We start from the raw sequence: 14,240 nt of genomic DNA on the forward strand, positions 1-14,240 counted from the left end.
TTTTTTGTGGTACGCGGGCTTCTCACTGTTGTGGCCTCTCCCGTTGCAGAGCACAGGCTCTGGACGCGCAGGCTCAGCGGCCATGGCTCACGGGCCCAGCCGCTCCGCGGCATGTGGGATCTTCCCAGACGAGGGCATGAACCCGTGTCCCCTGCATCGGCAGGCGGACTCTCAACCACTGCACCACCAGGGAAGCCCTATTTCATTCTTTTTTAATGGCTGAGTAGTATTGCATTGTATATATATACCACATCTTCTTTATCCATTCATCTGTTGATGGACATGTAGGTTGTTTCCATGTCTTGGCTATAGTGCTGCTATGAACATTGGGGTGCATGTATCTATTTGAATTATAGTTTTGTCTGGATATATGCCCAGGAGTGGGATTGCTGGATCATATGGCAACTCTATTTTTTGTTTTCTGAAGAACCTCCATACAGTTTCCATAGTGGCTGCACCAATTTACATTTCCACCAACAGTGTAAGAGGGTTCCCTTTTCTCCACACCCTCTCCAGCATTTATTATTTGTAGACTTTTTAATGATGGCTATTCTGACTGGTGTGAAGTGGTACCTCATTGTAGTTTTGATTTGCATTTCTCTAATAATTAGTGATGTGGAGCAACTTTTCATGTGCCTTTGGCCATCTGTATGTAGTCTTTGGAGAAATGTCTGTTTATGTCTTCTGCCCACTTTTCAAATGGATTTTGTTGTTGTTGAGCTGTGTGAACTGTTTGTATATTTTGGAAATTAAGCCCTTGTCAGTCATATTGTTTGCAAATATTTTCTCCCAGTCTGTAGGTTGTCTTTTCATTTTATTTATGGTTTCCTTTGCACAAAAACTTATAAGTTTGATTAGGTTCCATTTGTTTCTTTTTGCTTTTATTTCTATTGCCTTGGGAGACTGACCTAAGAAAACATTGGTACAATTTATGTTAGAGAATGTTTTGCCTACGTTCTCGTCTAGGATTTTTATGGTGTCGTGTCTTATATTTAAGTCTTTAATCCATTTTGAATTTATTTTTGTGTATGGTGTGAGGGTGTGTTCTAACTTCATTGATTTACATGTGGCTGTTAGACTGGAACATCTTATCGTTCTGGAAAGCAAGATAGTACTACTATCAAATACCACTATGTTCATATCAAAAAGAAGCATGAACTAACCTAAAGATGGTATAATAAGGATATTAGTTGCAATTAATGCACATCAAATATGTTTACATCCACAAGTTAATAATGATGCCAAGAGATGAAATAAAACAAAAACTCGTAATTGTCACCTTTGGAAGTTGTTAGTAAAACAACTCTTTATTTTGAAAGAAGTAAATAAAGGGAAAGAAGCACTTTCTTGCTTCTCCTATATGAAATATTCCTCAACATAACTACACAGTTGATAAGAAAAAAAATCTCTTTATAAGAGTATTCCAGCTAATGATCGTGGAAGGAATGGTAAAATTAGCATTTCCCATTTCGTAACCTGAGTGAATTAGTGGATCTAGGCAATGATTGTTAGTAGCCAGCATCACAAAAAGAGACATCCGAACACTATATATGCACCACTACTTATGAAGTATTCTTGCAAAGAATTGAAGCAGAAGCCAAATAAATGTATCTAATTTCTGATAAATTAGAAACACAGGGGGCAGAGAAACACAGTAAAGAACATTACAGGGATATAATCAGCAAAATACAGACTATGGGAAACTTTACAGAAAACAAACTTTTTTCTTCAAAGAAAGATTTAAAAGAAAAGGACAGAGGATGATGGAGGGAGCACCCGTAAATTAGGAGTGACTAAGAAACTATATCCTCTGAATGCAAGGTATAGATCTTTGGATTCTGTTTAAAACATTAGTGAAGTAATAATCATTAGATAACACTGTCTGGATATCTGTCAATATGAAGGGATTAGGATTAATATTTTAAGGTGCAATAATGATACTGTGGTTTAGTTTTTAAAGAGTCCTTACTTTTTAGAGATACATATCAAAATATTTATAGATAAAGTAACATGCTGTGTGGAATTTTCTTTACAGTCACCTGGAGGTGGGGGAAAAAGCCATGATGAAGCAATATTGATAATTGATGAGTTGATAGTTGATGAAACAGAGTGATTCTTGGCTATTAAACTATATTGGTATATGCTTGAAAATTTTTTTAATGTAAAAAAAATATTGATGCCTTGATTCTGCCCCAGATTCCAATTTAAATAGATGATCGGGGTGGCAGTAAGTCCTTGAGACAATGAATTCTTATTTAGTCTGAGTTAAACAAGAAACCAGGAGCTGAAACTGCAGTTTCAGAGCAGATTGAAGAGTAGCTGTGTGATATAATAGAAAGAGCACTGGAGGGAGGTCGGGGGAATTTGATTGACTTGGTTTTACCAAGTCAAGTGGAACTAGACAAGTCAGTTTACCTCTTTGGGCCTAAGTTTCTTCACCTGTAAAAGGCAAGTTTAGGTTATTTAATTTCTAACTTTCTTTCCAGCTTTTGCTGTGCATGAGAGGAGTGAATGATCTTGAGTGTATTGAGGTGCCCAGTCTTACACCATTATTTTCTTAACTATTTTTTTTTCCAACCAAATGATCCCTTTGGTCTTTGGGATAAATGTGTTTGCTTCTCCTTGGAACCTAACTGAACTCTCTTATACTCTTAGGATTGTTCACATTTAGCTGCTCACCTCACTGTGGGGCTCAGCTAGCAGCAGCTGCCTGGTCCCCACGTGCAGTCCTTTTCTTTCACTGTACATACATCTAACGAGTCCTATAGAGTTAAGGAAGGGTGTTAGAGACTGAGGCAAAAAAAAATTTTAAACCAAACAGACAATAATAAACCAGCGTTTTTGTCCTTGTAGAATTTATGATTCTTGTGTGGAGAGTTATATAAACGTTAACACACAATGAGTTGAATGTGTAAAATGTATAATACATGGACAGCTGGATCAGTGGGGAAGTATCAGAAGTTTGTCAACAGGGGAGTGACAAGTGCATTTTTGTATATTTGATATATATTTGTGGCAATGGCGTAAAGTGATCTCCGTTCAGCAAGGCAGCTCAGCTTGGTGGTTAAGAAAATGGATCTCTCAATGCGAGACTTTGTGCTTGAAAACCGGATCTGCTGCTTATTAGCTGGTGACTGGGACAGGTTATTAACTTCTCTTTGCTTCAAATCCCTCATCTGTACAGTGGAGATCATTATCCGTATGGTTTCCACTAAATGCATATCACTTTCATACTATCATAAAGTTGAAAAATTGTAAGTCAAACCATCATAAGTCAGAGACCACTGTAGTACCATTTTTCACGGGGCTGTTTTAAGTATTAAATGAGTTAATAAATGTTAAGCACTTAGAATAATACCTATCTCAGAGTAAATACTATATAACAATGTGCAATACGAATAAACATTATATTTTATATAATATAAAATAATACTTTGCTATTATTATTCATTTACTTTATGGCATAAAAAATACTTCTACTAGTACCAATTCTGAAGAGAGTCGTCCCTGGAGAAGATATTTGGTTGTCATAATTCTGCTACATATAACACAAAAGGGGGCATAAAATATACCTCCATCACTTATGAAGAAGTATAAAGTAAAATAGTATCAAATAGAATGTGCAAAGCAAAGAAAATAATTCTAAGAAGAAATGAAACAAATGTAGACAATTATAAAAATGTGTCTGGAGGGAATTCTCATTAGGTTGAAAATTATGGTGAGCAATTTATTTGACATATTTTAATCAAATGTCCTGAATTAGGAGTCACAGCTAAATATACCCATGATGAAATCTTGTCAGCTGGAAACACACAGACATACAATAAACACACATTTTTCTTTATTTTTAGAAACAGATGTTCGGAGGTTTTGAAATGTGTATTTGTGCCCACATATCACTAGGGAATATTAAAATTACTCCCTCCTTACAAGACTGGAAATCTGTTTCACTAAAAGAATCATGGCTTCGTTGGCTTATGTTTGGGAGGGCATTCTCAAGTTGGTCAGTTCTTGAAAACATGAGCCACATCTTCTTTTAGGAGGTTAAATCTTGACCCTAATTAAATAGTAGTCACCACATACTTAGCCAATCATAACAAAAACATGTGGTGAAATATTTGAGCTGGAGAGAAAATGTATTCCTTGGGGGCCCAGTGGATCTCTTGAGGTGACAGAAGAGGCCATGTAGAGGAAAGCAAATATTCTTTGGCTTTTATGGGATAATTGAAGCCTTAACTGTATTAGATAAATCAGTGGCTGGGTTGGTGATAGTGGTAAAAACTGTTAGTGTCTTTGGCTTTACACTTAGAGGATGCTTTTCAGGGCAACATCTCAGAGACATATACAAGTAACTTCTTAAAGGATGATGATAAAACCTGTAGCCACCTATTCATGGAGACGAAGTGAATGTAAAGGAAAGGCCATTCCCTGGGTCCATATAAAGCCAAGATTGGAAAAAGGATTTCGATCAAGAAGGCTTCCTTTATTCATATGCAGTTTCTTCATTTAAAGACTTGAATTTCAGAGGCTCATTTTGTGAAAATTCAAGCTCCTTCCCTCCCTTCCCTCCCTAATCTCTACCATCATCTAGCAGATTTCAGCACACTGAGGAACATTTTTTACTTTATGACGGATGAGGAAGATGATTTTAAAATTACAATGAGCTTGTACCCTGTGATGATTTTTGCCAAACAGCAAGACTTCTACAGGAGCCCACAGAATGTGGTGTGACTGAGGGGTCCTGGGGAAAGCACCTGGGTCATGAAGGAGGTTTATTCCTTTAACTATTTAAATACATACATTGCACAAGGGATGGTTAGAGTTATTGACTAGCCCTGTATTTGGGATCAGTCTACAACAAAGTAGTTCTTGTGAAAATAGGACCCTGGGAAGGGCTCTGGAGAGGACAGGTATTAGAAATCAAGGTATGAGGGCTTCAAAAATATAAGTGGAATGTCACAATGTAATCAAGAGCCTGACTGATTTTCTACGTGTATTTTTTCTACTTCTTGCCTGCCTCCTTTTCATCCTCTCCCTGTGCACGGCAACACACTCATTTTGTTCAGATCTGTTACACACATTTACTCACCCTTGCCTTTCAATGGGAATGAGTATTGTGCTGTAGCTGCTAACTAAGTGTCCACATCTTCATTAAGCTGTGATTGTACCGTCCCGTGCTAAGGATGCCTGAGTATATGAGCTACCTTCCAGGTATTAATTTGTTCGTATTGTTTCCTCTTAAGCCACATGGACTCCCTGACCTAGAAACCTGGGAAATAGATATCATTGCACATAGATGTCTAATCATGATGATGGTGATAATGATAGCTGATTAGAAAGTATTATTATTCCCTTTTTACAGATGAGGGAATTGAGACCCTTGGAGCTCAAGCATCCTATCCAGCTCCACACCAGAGGTAACCCAGGCTGTGTGTTTCTGGAGCTCATGCTTTTAATTCATTACCTGTACTCGACTTTTACTTACAGATACTCAGCTCAAATAACTAAAGAACATTTATATCAAAATTTACAGATTGTTTTGTGCAACTTAGTTGAAAATAGCCTGTTTCTGCCTTTTCTTCTGTCTGCCCTTGGGGAAACCTCAAGATCACTTGCAGGTCACCAGGGCCCATTGCTTTCTGTTGGCAACAGCCACTCATATGTTCTGCTGCTCCTGCGTGTACCTGTGACCTGAGGGGTCATTTCACTGAGGCTCTCCTGGGAGTTGCTTGCATATCTCCTCATTGGGAATGGCCCTGTGAACCCTAGGGTGAGAAGATGTCAGGGATCAGACGTGTGATGCCTCTCCAGTGAGTCACACACCCCTCTCCTCCTGAGATCCTCTTGTCCTGCTTCTGCCTGGATATCACCAGCTCTGCTTCTCCACTTGAAGTTGCTCATCCCTGCTGTTCTTTCAGTTCTGCTCAAAAGTGGGTGGCTGTCTGACCCAATGGAACAGTTTAACTGTCTTGAATTTTCTTTCTTTAAAATGCTGAGGTACTTCAGGCAAACCAGGTACCTATGTAAACAACAAACAGTGCTCTTCCATAATCGCCATGGATAATCCATATACTTACCATACACTTTCAGCTCATACAGATCTGTGTACATGCTTTTATTTCTCCAAGTGTAGTGGCAGGTGGTAGGCACCAGAGAGGTCTTCACCACTAAACTAAGGCAAGACAGAAGTCACCTTGGAACAGCTAAGGATAGCCCTCTTAGTTCTAGGAAGAGAGTGAAATTAAATCTATTGTATTTTGAGAGTTTTTAAAAATTGGGATTCAACTCTGAGAGGTAGAAACATTAGATCTAAGGCTGACTAATTCTCTTGGGATGACTTGTTCAGGTTCAGGGAAGTGTCTGTGTAGGTGAACTAAGTGAACTTATTGATAGAGGATACATCAAGTGTTACCATTCAAATGCAGTATGGACAGAGGGTCCATGGTGCTAGAGATTTTCTTTCCCCAAGGCATTGTTGGGAAAGAGCCCTATCCTGGCACCCATAGGAGCAGCTCTAGCAGAGGATTCTATATTTACCCCTGGCTTTAGATCCAACATGTGTGAAAGGCCTTGTTGGTACAAAGAATGTTTTTCTTCCCAGCATCTTCCATCCTAAGACTCATTCTGGATTGCCTTGTGTCTTCTGCCAAAGTGACTCCACTATTGTTATGTAGCTTGGTTCTATCACAGGCCAAATTTCTACAACTTCACACCTGCAGGAAAACTGGAAACTAAAAGAACTTCCATCAATAGGACCCTGGGCATCTTGTCTGGGAGCTTTTCACTGAGCATAACACTGAGGTATGAATAGACTGCCATAAAGCAATTGGCTTCTGTGAGGAACTATGCTGCCCCACTGGCTGTGGCTTTTATTTAAGATTGGGGCTTTGCATTACTTTATGAACTTCAAGGCATGATTCACCAAGGCCAATTTCTCATCAGAATCAGTGACTGTCTACCATAATTGCATACATCAAGAGAGGTCTGAGATGGATTGGTCTCTCTCTCCAGACTCTTAAACATGAGGGTAGAGGTAGGAATCTGGAGGATGATAGTTTTGATTTCTAGATAATCTGCTATTGCCACAAGTGTAGGCTCAAGCATTTGCATTTTGGAAATAGGGAGAAGCCAGTATGAACAGATACCCCAGATATCATATGTTTACAGCCGTATGTATGTATGCGGCTGTATATATATTTATGCATGTGAGGGGTAATGGGAAGGAAAAGTTTACTTTGAATAGTAACATATCATCACTGGGAAAACAGAGTAGATACCAGACTGAGGTTCAAAAGTATGGAGTTGATTCATTTTCTATAAATATAGAATGTCTATTCGTTCTTCCAGTAAATTCAAACTTCTAGTTACACCTATAAATCATGACTCACCCAGTATAGATACAACATCAGAACCACGATTTAATAAAAATCAAGTTAAAAAGTTGAGCAAAATTTCAGACATGCTAAGCAGTTATAAGGATTTTACATGTCTCTGTCCTTACTTTCTTCCAAATTACTAAATATGAAACACCACCATGCATGTTGACATGTTGGTCTCAGTAACACTAGCTGCTGTAACAAATAAATCCCCACATTTCAGTGGCTTATCACAATAAAACCTTGTCTCTAGCTTAGGTAACCTGCCAGTGAAGAGGCTCCTGGTTGGTAAAGTGACCAACTGTCCTGGTTTACCTATGATGGAGGGGGATCCAGAGATGAGAGATTGTCAGTGTTAAAACTGGGTATGTTCTGGGCAAACTAGAACAAGTTGGTTACCCTACTGATCAAACAACTCTTCTCACAGGGGTGATCAGGGTACACGGGTTTCCTCCACTTTATGGATTCAACATCTTTACCATTTTACCTCCAAGGCTGTCCTGAGGGCTATATTCATTCCCATCCAGCCATAAAAGGAGAAGAATATGGAAGCTCTCATGGGAGTTACACGTAAAAAATGCAACATCTGTGAGGTGCAATAAAGCAAAGTGCAATAAAATGAGGTCAGCCCATATATCACTTCCACTTGGCTGGAATTTGGTTACATGGCTACATGTAATTTTAACAGAGTCTGGAGGAAAATAACCTATTTGTGCTCCCAGGAGGAAAAGGAGAATATCGTCAATCTCTACATACCTAAGGAGGTTGGACCCCAGGAGTCAGGGTTTCAACCTTGATAAAGATCCTAGCCCATAAATAAGGCATTGGACCAGTGAAGTCACCCACCTCTGAGGGACCATGCTTTCATAGACAATTGTTTACCAGCAGTGACTTATGTGGACTAATAATCAGAGTCTCCAATGCTCTGTACCTTATGTAAGACCCCTGAGATCTTTGTGAAGGTGACATCAGTAATGACTCAGTTTGACATTTTCTCCATTCAGGGAAAAGGAAGACGTTAAGCTGATTCAGAGGATGTTTTAGCCATAGCTTCACAACAAACCACCACAAAATGTCAGTGGCTTAACACACGAGCTTTTCTCTATTATGTGTTGGCGGACGGGTTGACTTTATCTGACCTAGGCTAGGCTTGGCTCTATTCTGTGTGTTGAATACAGGTCTGTTGCATGTGTCCCTCATCCTTCTTTGGGCCAGCAACATGTTCTCCTCATGGAGAAAGGCAGAAATGCAAAAGGAGTGAACAGAAACATATGATTTTTCTTAAGGCCTAGATTCAAACCTGGTCCAGTTTCACTTCCCTCATATTTCATTGGTCAAAGCAAGTCATATGACCAATCCCAACATCTATGGAGTAAGGAAATGTACTCCTCTCATGGAGATGGGGAGAAGAGAGAGCAAACATATGCTTGTTAATAATTTAATGTACAACAGAAAAATGAAGTAAAGATTATATATTACCTGAAGTTAGAATTATGTTTACTTCTTAAAGATAGAAGACCAAATAAGGAAGACTGGAAACTATTTCAGAAACAGCACAAACTTTTGGTGTCTCTCTCTGTGACAGGATGGAATATATAGCAGGACTCCTAAAGAACTGGAATGATGGTCCATCACCATTGACGATAAAATGGCATGTCTACTGATCCAGCCATCTTCTGTTCCCCTGATGAGTGGAAGTCTATCATTCCCACTGCTTTTTCTGAATGCACTGAAGAAAGGGTCTTACTGAGTCATCAATACTTGTTGCCACCCAGTATTGGGCTATGTTTCCTTCTCTGTTACCTCATGGCTTATTGAACTTCCTTGGGTGTTAGCACCAATCATTAACCCAACCAGTTAGCAGGGCACAAGACCATCTGTATAAAAAATTGCCTCTCAATGATTTCCTCAAAGGGAAGTACTGGGTATAGCAGAGATTGAAATGTTATAGATTTCCTGAACATTGTCATTCATTCATTCATTTTTTCATTTTCAATATTCATCAAATACCTGAGGATATGAGGATAAAGACACAAAACATGTAAATAGCAAAACATAGTTTAATGGGAAAGAAAGAAATACAAATAAAACGGTGTTCCTTGAGTCTATGACATGTATCTCTTTTTACATTTTAATGTTTCTAAAATATAAAAGTATCTTATAATTGATATCAGTGAAACTTTCTAGGCATTAGGCAGTGAATAAGGTGTGATATAGTTCTGAGTGTACAAACAGCTTCTTATCAATCTATCAGTTTACTGCATTGTAATCTTGCATAAATTGTTTATACTGGTAGCACAATCTCTGGTTTGAATTTCAATTTAAATCCTGATTTTAACTTGAACTTAAAACAAAAACTAACCTATGATGCAATATTAAAATGAGGAAGTATTGTATATCCAGAAGGTTGCCCACTGAAGCCAAAATATTTAATTACTGAAAGTGTGAACTGCTAAATATCCTAGAATAGATTATAGATTATGCAAAATTGGGAAGATTTGGTGTGATCGATTAATGTATAGTGAAGAAGTATTACTCAGGTAATAATCATATTTGTCAAAACCTTCTGACTTTCAATAGGAGCTTTTAAATTCCATGATATTTAGTTCATTAAAGAAGAGAAAATTATGAATTTAGTCCATAGGAAATGCAGAAGAAATTATGTTCTTTGATAAACCTCAAATTTATAATGTGATCCCCAAATACACTGTTGAAGTAGAGGTCATGAACACAAACTCTGGAAGCAGTGTTGCTGTGATGAGATGACTGACTACCGATTACCAAAGTTGATTTAAAAGATCTTAGATTTTTTTTTGAATTTATTTGATTCTTTATTTTATTTCATATGGAAAAGCTAATTTCTTCTTAAATTTATATTGCTTATGTTCTCACTAGCTACGTTCTACAATCAAAATGCTGCCTTTTAGTGTAATATCATCTAAACAAATGCAGACAAATGGAACGTTCTCTATCAAATTACAATTACACCTTGAAATATAAAAGAGCCTGATAAAGTTTTCTATTCAAAATGTGTTTCTTTCAACATTGTTTTGCTCAAAAAACATAAGTGAAGTTCCAATCAACCACTTTTTTCCCCTTGAACTTCAAGATAATTCTGTGTTAACTTTTCTAGATGTAACTCCAGTTTATAATTCACTGTTATAAAATCAATTATTTCAATTTTCTGAGAAAATAGTCCTTTCATTAACAACAACAACAAAACTATTCAAGTTTACAACAAATAAGCTAAATTCAATCCATAAATTCTTTTTTAGAACTAAAGTTTAATATATCTTCATATAAAACTAATTATTCTCAAAAAACTTCCATTAAATATTATCTATCACTTTGACCAATTATCTATTCCCAAGTCTTATTTAATTATTTATTTATTTCCCCCCAATAGTGTTTATTTATTTACTTATTTTTAACATCTTTATTGGAGTATAATTGCTTTACAATGGTGTATTAGTTTCTGCTGTATCACAAAGTGAATCAGCTCTACGTATCCATACATCCCCATATACCCTCCCTCTTGCATCTCCCTCCCACCCTCCCTATCCCACCCCTCTAGGTGGTCACAAAGCACCAAACTGATCTCCCTGTGCTATGCAGCTGCTTCCCACTAGCTATCTACTTTACATTTGGTAGTAGTGTAGTGTCCATGCCACTCTTTTACTTCATCCAGCTTACACTTCCCCCTCCCTGTGTCCTCAAGTCCATTCTCTACGTCTGCGTCTTTATTCCTGTCCTGCCCCTAGGTTCTTCAGAACCATTTTTTTCTTTTCCCTTTCTTTAGATTCCACATATTTATGTGTTAGCATAAAGTATTTGTTTTTCTCTTTCTGACTTGCTTCACTCTGTATGACTGACTCTAAGTCCATCCACCTCAATACAAATAACTCAATTTTGTTTTTTTGTTTCTTTTTATGGCTGAGTAATATTCCATTGTATATATGTATATATATGTATATATACATATACATATATATGTATATATTCCATCTTTATCCATTTATCTGTAGATGGACACTTAGGTTGCTTCCATATCCTAGCTATTGTAAATAGTGCTTTAATGAACATTCTGGTACATGACTCTTTATGAATTATGGTATTCTCAGGGCATATGCCCACTAGTGGGATTGCTCAGTCGTATGGTAGCTCTAGTTTTAGCTTTTAGGGAACCTCCATACTGTTCTCCATAGTGGCTGTATCAATTTACATTCCCACCAACAGGGCAAGAGGGTTCCCTTTTCTCCACACCCTCTCCAGCATTTACTGTTTGTAGACTTTTTGATGATGGCCATTTTGACCGGTGTGAGGTGATACCTCACTGTAGTTTTGATTTGCATTTCTCTAATGATTAGTGATGTTGACCATCCTTTCATGTGTTTGTTGACAATCTGTATATATTCTTTGGAGAAATGTCTATTTAGATCTTCTGCCCAGTTTTGGATTGAGTTGTTTGTTTTTTTTGATATTGAGCTGCATGAGCTGCTTGTATATTTTGGAGTTTAATCCTTTGTCAGTTTCTTCATTTGCAAATATTTTCTCCCATTCTGAGGGTTGCCTTTTCATCTTGTTCATGGTTTCCTTTGCTGTGCAAAAGCTTTTAAGTTTCATTAGGACCCATGTGTTTATTTTTATTTCCATTACTCTAGAGGGTGTGTCATAAAGGATCTTGCTGGGTTTCCCTGGTGGTGCAATGGTTGAGAGTCTGCCTGCCAATGCAGGGGACATGGGTTTGTGCCCTGGTCCGGGAAGATCCCACATGCTGCGGAGCGGCTGGGCCCGTGAGCCATGGCTGCTGAGCCTGCACGTCCGGAGCCTGTTCTCCACAGCGGGAGAGGCCACAACGGTGAGAGGCCCACGTACAGCCAAAAAAAAAAAAAAAAAAAAAATGATCTTGTCGTGATTTATGTCATAGAGTGTTCTGCCTTTGTTTTCCTCTAAGAGTTTTATAGTGTCTGGCTTTACATTTAGGTCTTTAATCTGTTTTGAGTTTATTTTTGTGTATGGTGTTAGGAAGTGTTCTAATTTCATTCTTTCACATGTAGCTGTCCAGTTTTCCCAGCACCACTTATTGAAGAGGCTGTCTTTACTACATTGTATATTCTTGCCTCCTTTATGAAAGACAAGATTACCATATGTGCGTGGGTTTATCTCTGGGCTTTCTATCCTGTTCCATTGATCTATATGTCTGTTTTTGTGCCAGTACCATACTGTCTTGATTACTGTAGCTTTGTAATGTAGTCTGAAGTCACGGAGCCTGATTCCTCCAGCTCCATTTTCTTTCTCAAGATTGCTTTGGCTATTTGGGGTCTTTTATGTTTCTATACAAATTGTGAAATTTTTTGGTTCTAGTTCTGCGAAAAATGCCAATGGTAGTTTGATAGGGATTGCATTAAATCTGTAGATTGCTTTGGATAGCATAGTAATTTTCACAATGTTGATTCTTCCAATCCTAGAACATGGTATATCTCTCCATCTGTTGGTATCATCTTTAATTTCTTTCATCAGTGTCTTATAGTTTTCTGCATACAGGTCTTTTGTCTCCTTAAGTACGTTTATTCCTAGGTATTTTATTCTTTTTGTTGCAGTGGTAAATGGGAGTGTTTCCTTAATATCTTTTTCAGATTTTTCATCATTAGTGTATAGGAGTTCAAGAGATTTCTGTGCATTAATTTTGTACCCTGCTACTTTACCAAATTCATTGATTAGCTCTAGTAGTTTTCTGGCAGTGTCTCTAGGATTCTTTATGTATAGTGTCATGTCATCTGCAAACAGTGACAATTTTACTTCTTCTTTTCCTATTTGGATTCCTTTTGTTTATTTTTCTTCTCTGATTCCTGTGGCTAAAACTTCCAAAACTATGTTGAATAATAGTGGTGAGAGTAGGCAACCTTGTCTTGTTCCTGATCTCGGTGGAAATGGTTTCAATTTTTCACCATTGAGAACGATGTTGGCTGTGGGTTTGTCATATATGGCCTTTCTTATGTTGAGGTAAGTTCCCTCTTTGCCTACTTTCTGGAGGGTTTTTATAATAAATGGATGTTCAGTTTTGTCAAAAGCTTTTCTGCATCTATTGAGATGATCATATGGTTTTTCTCCTTCAATTTGTTAATATGGTGTATCACGTTGATTGATTTGCATATATTGAAGAATGTTGCATTCCTGGGTTAAACCCCACTTGATCATAGTGTATAATCCTTTTAATGTGCTGTTGGATTCTGTTTGCTAGTATTTTGTTGAGGATTTTTGCATCTATGTTCATCAGTGATATTGGTCTGTAGTTTTCTTTGTGACGTCTTTGTCTGGTTTTGGTATCAGGGTGATGGTGACCTCATAGAATGATTTTGGGAGTGTTCCTCCCTCTGTTATATTTTGGAAGAGTTTGAGAAGGATAGGTGTTAGCTCTTCTCTAAATGTTTGGTAGAATTCACCTGTGAAGCCATCTGGTCCTGGGCTTTTGTTTGTTAGAAGATTTTTAACCGCAGTTTCAATTTCAGTTCTTGTTATTGGTTTGTTTATATTTTCTATTTCTTCCTGGTTCAGTCTCAAAAGGTTGTGCTTTTCTAAGAATTTGTCCATTTCTTCCAATTTGTCCATTTTATTGGCATAGAGTTGCTTGTAGTAATCTCTCATGTTCCTTTGTATTTCTGCAGTGTCAGTTGTTACTTCTCCTTTTTCATTTCTAATTCTGTTGATTTGAGTGTTTCCCTTTTTTTCTTGATGAGTCTCGCTAATGATTTATCAATTTTGTTTATCTTCTCAAAGAACCAGCTTTTAGTTCTATTGATCTTTGCTATTGTTTCCTTCATTTCTTTTTCATTTATTTCTGATCTGATTTTTATGATTTCTTTC

This window comes from Aethalodelphis obliquidens, unplaced genomic scaffold (assembly GCF_003676395.1).
Source record: "Aethalodelphis obliquidens isolate GAN/ISIS:26980383/991018 unplaced genomic scaffold, ASM367639v1 scaffold48, whole genome shotgun sequence".
NCBI classification, from domain to species: domain Eukaryota; kingdom Metazoa; phylum Chordata; class Mammalia; order Artiodactyla; family Delphinidae; genus Aethalodelphis; species Aethalodelphis obliquidens.